Source organism: Lepus europaeus, chromosome 2 (genome assembly GCF_033115175.1).
Source record: "Lepus europaeus isolate LE1 chromosome 2, mLepTim1.pri, whole genome shotgun sequence".
NCBI lineage: Eukaryota > Metazoa > Chordata > Mammalia > Lagomorpha > Leporidae > Lepus > Lepus europaeus.
In genome coordinates this window covers 76,918,286-76,923,988 of record NC_084828.1, presented here as the reverse complement: position 1 = coordinate 76,923,988, position 5,703 = coordinate 76,918,286, and the positions used below count along the sequence as shown (strand labels likewise).

The 5,703-nt window shown below is 45.0% G+C and overlaps 1 pseudogene; it reads left to right on the top strand.

Annotated features, from left to right (window-relative positions):
• The first annotated feature begins 364 nt into the window (after positions 1-364).
• On the top strand, positions 365-1,206 carry LOC133748261 (small ribosomal subunit protein uS5-like; annotated as a pseudogene).
• The last annotated feature ends 4,497 nt before the right edge of the window (positions 1,207-5,703 follow it).

The following is a 5,703-nucleotide window of genomic DNA, read 5'->3' as shown; positions in this document are numbered from 1 at the left end:
AACTGCTAGGGCCCCTGCCTCCCACAGGTGAAACCCGAATGGAATTTCTGGCTCCTGACTTCAGCCTGTCCCAGCCCTGGTTATTGGGGCCGATTGGAGAGTGAACCAGCGATGGAAGATGTCTGTCTCTGCTTCTCAGATAAGGATATAATTAAATCTTTTTGTGGGCATTTGCAGAATGAACCAGTGGATCTCTCTTCCTCTCTCTCTCTTTGTATGTATGTGTGTGTGTGACTGCCTTTCAAATAGACAAAACATTTTTAAAAGAGAATGTTTTTTCCAATATAGCTTTTAGTTACACACATGCACATGCACATTGCAGAACAAAACAAAAAACTTGCTTCTTCGAGAGAGAGAACACCAAATGATGCATGACGCCGGTGCAGCAGGAGGGCCCGGAGGCCCCAGGGCCCTGGAATGGGAGGTCTCGGGTGTGGCCAGGGCCGGGGCCGGGGCCAGGGCTGAGGCCGTGGCGCCCACGTAGGCAAGGCGAGGACAGGGAGTGGCTGCGGGTCACCAAGCTGGGCCACCTGGTTAAGGACATGAAGATCAAGTCCCTGGAGGAGATCTACCTGTTCTCCTTGCCCCATCAGGGAGTCCGAGATCATCGACTTCTTCCTGGGCACGGCCCTCAAGGACGAGGTGCTGAAGATCATGCCGGTGCAGAAGCCGACGCGGGCCGGCCGGTGGACCAGGTTCAAGGCATTTGTTGCCTTCGGGGACTACAACGGCCACATCGGCCTGGGCGTGAAGTTCCCCAAGGAGGTGGCCACCGCCATCCGAGGGGCCATCATCCTGGCCAAGCTGTCCATCATACCCGTGCAGAGAGGCTACTGGGGGAACAAGATCGGCAAGCCCCATACCGTGCTGTGCAAGGTGACCAGCCGCTGTGGCTCTGTGCTGGTGCGCCTCATTCCTGCTCCCAGGGGCACCAGGATTGTCTCTGCCCCTGTCCCCAAGAAGCTGCTGATGGCTGGCATTGACGACTGCTACACCTCAGCCCGGGGCTGCACTGCCACCCTCGGCAACTTCTCCAAGGCCACCTTCGATGCCATCTCCAAGACCTACAGCTACCTGACCCCCGACCTCTGGAAAGAGACCGTGTTTACCAAATCTCCCTAGTAGGAGTTCATGGACCATCTCGTGAAGACTCAAACCAGGGTGTCCGTGAAGAGGACCCAGGCTCCAGCTGTGGCCACAACATAGGTTTTTACAGGATAAAAATAAAGTGGATGGAGCCTGAAAAAAAAAATTTATTTGTGTATTTCATTATTGAAACAAAATTCAGCCAATATAAGAATCCAAGAAACATTTTTTTAAAAGATTTATTTATTTATTTATTTGAAAGGCTGAGTTACAGAGAGGCTGAGGCAGAGAGAGAGAGAGAGAGAGGGAGAGTGAGAGAGACCTTCCATCTGTTGATTCACTCCCCAGATGGCCGCAATGGCCAGAGCTGCACCAATCCGAAGCCAGGAGCCAGGAGTTTATTCCAGGTCTCCCACATAGGTGCAGGGACTCAAAGACTTGGGCCATCTTCCACTGCTTTCCCAGGCCATAGCAGAGAGCTGGGTCAGAAGAGGAGCAGCTAGGACTCGAACCAGTGCCCATTTGGGATGTCAGCACTGCAGGTGGCAGCTTTACCCGCTACGCCACAGCGCCAGCACCCAAGAAACATTTGAGACAATACATTTACAATCACTATATAACAAGCCTCCCAATCACTATATAACAAGTCTCCCACATGGTATAATATATTTCCTGCTAATCTTCAGCAATATATATGCACAGGTGATCATCCCTTGGTATCCTGGGAGATTGCTTCCAGGGCTTCCTGAGGATATTCCAACTCCGTGGGTGCTCAGATCTCTCATATAAAATGGTGTAATACTTGCATACAGCATACGCACATCCCTCTATATACTTTAAATCATCTCTAGGGGCTGATGTTATGGCGCAGTGGGTTAAGCTGCCACCTGTGACTCCAGCATCCCATATGAGCTCCAGTTTGAGTCCTGGCTGTTGCATTTCTGATCTAGCTCCCTGCTAATGCACCTAGGAAAACAACAGAACATGGTCCAAATGCTTGGACCCCTGCTATCCGCATGGGAGATGCAGATGGAGTTTCAGGTTCCTGGCTTCAGCCTGGCCCATCCCTGGCTGTTGTGGCCATTTGGGAAGTGACCCAGCAGATGGAAGATGTTTCTCTCTCTCTCTCTCTCTCTCTCTCTCTCTCTCTCTCTCTCATCCTGCTTTCAAATAAGTAAATAAATAAATCTTTAAAAACAATTAAATCCTCTCTAGATTACTTTTAATACCTAATACAAGGTAAATGCTATGTATTATTTAGGAAAGAGTGACAAGGAAAAAAGTTGGTATCTATTCATTGCAGAAGCAAATTCTTTTCCTGAATATTTCCCACTTAAGGATGCTTAAATCTACAAATGAGAAACTTATGAACTGGGGCTAGCACTGTGGCATAGCAGGTAAAACCCCTTGCCTACAGCCCTGGCATCCTATATGGGGGCTAATTTGAGTCCTGGCTGCTCTGCTTCCAATTCACCTCCCTTCTAATATGCCTGAGAAAGCAGCAGAAGGTGGCCCAAGTGTTTGGGCCTCTGCACCCCCACGGAGGCCCAGTTGAAGCTCCTGGCTCCTGGCTTTGGCCTGGCCCAGCCCCAGCTGTTGCAGCCATTTGGGAAGTGACCCAGCAGATGGAAGATCTCTCTCTCCTCTCTCTCTCTCTCTCTCTCTCTCTCTCTCTGCCTTTCCTTCTCTGTAACTTTGACTTTCAAATAAATAAATCAATCTTTAAAAAATAAAAAAACCCTATGAACACAGAAGGCTGACTGTGTATACTGGAGATCTTCTCATGGAAAACATGTGTGATAAAAAAAATGCATGGACTTCAAAAAATTTTGCACCAAAATAAACCCATCTTTTAATTCCATTTTCCATGAACTTTTTGAAATACCCTCGCATTTTGGTCAATCCCAATGGCATGTATTGACCAGAGTTGGTTTTAGGTTGTCATCATATTGTTTTCTGCCACGCCCACAGCTGTGATACCCGCGTGGCAAGATGTTGCTGCGTAGTTTTCCATGAGCTATTTCTACTATTTCTGACTAAAATAGGAAGACGATGATTTCTCCCAGAGTTATGTCTTCTCTGAATGAGTGAGGGATCTGAAAGGAAGTCTTTAAACATTGAGTGGGGGCCAATGTTGTGGCAGAGCAGGTTAAGCTACCTCTTGTGATTCCAGAATCCCATATCAAAGTGCAGTTGGCGCTCTAGTCACTCCACTTCCAGTGTAGCTCCCCACTAATGCACCTGAGAAATCAGTGAGAGATGGTTCCAGTGCTTGAGCCCCGGCCTCCCATGTGGAAGACCTGGATGGAGTTCCTAACTCCTGCCTTTGGCTTGGCCCAGACCTGGCTATTGGGACCATTTGGACAGTAAACCAGCAGATGGAAGATCTCTCTCTCTCTCTCTCCCTCCCTCCCTCCCTCTCTGTCACTCTGCCTTTCAAATGAATAAATCCTTTTTTAAAAAAACCTAGATAGTATAATCTATAAATGCATCCAAATGATCACACTGCAGAACATCAACAGTTTGTTCAGGAAACTCACTGCTGTCAGTTCCTTTGAATGGAAGAACGCCCACTCTCTCTTCATGGTATTTGGCAAACGGAGTTTAACTCATCATGACTGTCGCACATACCGACCAAATATGGGTGCAAAGTCAATGTATATGTTTGCAAAGTTGATTTCTACTTCCAGATAGAACATAAGTAAAAATAGAAATTCTCAAATCCTTTCACTGTGCCTTCTGGGGAGCTGTACCCCTCTTGGCAGAGCACTGACTGCACTGTGCAAGTTGCTGATTCATTGCTAACTAGACACCATCTAGCTACTCCCAGTGTCCAGTCCCTGTTTCTCCATTAGCCTGCTTTTCTACTAGATGTTCCCAAGAGTGGGTCCTCTTGACTTAAGGCAGTCAGCCCAACCCAGCCCCCCATTCATAGTAATCAGTTTGGTGATGTCAAGAAACTCAATTTGGGCTTTTAAAAAAGATATCCTAGACTCTATAGCAGCTCCAGAAAGATGTTATCTCCCTCACCCAGTTGGTGTGCTGAGGCCAGCCCTGCGGTCAATTTATCACCTTAAGAACACAGACCCGAGTTCCCAGGTTTCACACTCTGGACCAGGTATGAAATGAGATGGCTGAACCTACAAGAAGAGATGGTAAGAAATTTCATCCTTGGAGACTTTAACTTGAGCTCCCTGTTGAAGGTTTATCTAAGTTCAGTCTTTTCTCTAATGTCTCAGCTATATGGGCCAGTAAATTCCATAGCCATTTATCTAAGTTGGCTTGTCTTCTACAACCAAAAACTCTCCTATTGATGTAGCTGCCAACTCCTTCTTGCAGTTTGTTTTGTTGTTACTTCTATTTGTTTTGTTTATTGTAGGGTTAATCATACTCTGTAGCATAGGTACCTGCAAGATCCCTTTGTTGATTTATTTCCATAGTAGTGAAATTAATTATATGCTTTCGATGTACCAAGTATTATTCTAAGTACTTCACATATTGATACATTTAATCTATACAATAACCCTACAGAATCCATATTATTATTATTTAAAGATTTATTTTATTTATTTGAAAGATAGAGTTACAGATAGAGATAGAGCCAGAGAGAGAGGTCTTCCATCCGCTGGTTCATCCCCAAATGGCTGCAATGGCTACAGCTGTGCCAATCTGAAGTCAGGAGCCAGGAGCTTCCTCCGGGTCTCCCACGTGGGTGCAGGGGCCCAAGCACTTAGGCTATCTACTGCTTTCCCAGGCCCTGAATCCATATTATTTTATCTCCATTTTTCTGATGAGAAAACTGATATGCAGTGAGATTATGTTACTTACCCACAATTACATAGAAAATAGTAAATCCACGGTTTACAACCAAGGTAATTTTGAACCAATACAGTGTGTCTCATAAACCCTTGGTATTTAAAGCTACAGGGTACCAGAAAGACTGCACTACTTACACACCAATGTTTGACATTGACCAATTGTCTAATCTTCACCAATATCATGAGTATAAAGTGTATTTACCATTTATTACATAACATTGCACTAAAACTCTGTGTGTCCCAGGTTCCTCAGCTATGAAATGAAGATAGTAGGAGCCTTTGCTCCTGCGTGGTGAGTTAAGCTGACACTTGCAACCCAGATGCCAGCATCCCATTCTTATTGTCCAAATGGAGTTCCCCTTTTGGGAACTGCCTGTTCATACCCTTGACCCACTTTTCTATTGTTTTTCCTGTATTTTTATTATTGGTTTGCAGAATGTGTGTGTGTGTTTGTGTGTGTGTGTGTGTGTGTATATATATAATATGAGTTATGAATCCCAAGTCAATTTTAGATATTGATTTCCCCTCTATCACTTGTTTATGGTGCCTTTGAACACAAACCTTTCATTTTGATTTTTTTAATTTATTTTTTATTTATTTTTTAAGGAATATAAATTTTATAAGTACAACTTTAGGAATATAGTTATTTTTCCCACCATACCAGCCCTCCCACCTACACTTCCACCCTTCCTCCTCCTCCTTCTCCCCTCACAAGTCCCATTCTCCATTAAGATTCATTTTCAATTAACTTTGTACACAGAAGACCAACTCTATATGAAGTAAAGATTTAAACAATTTG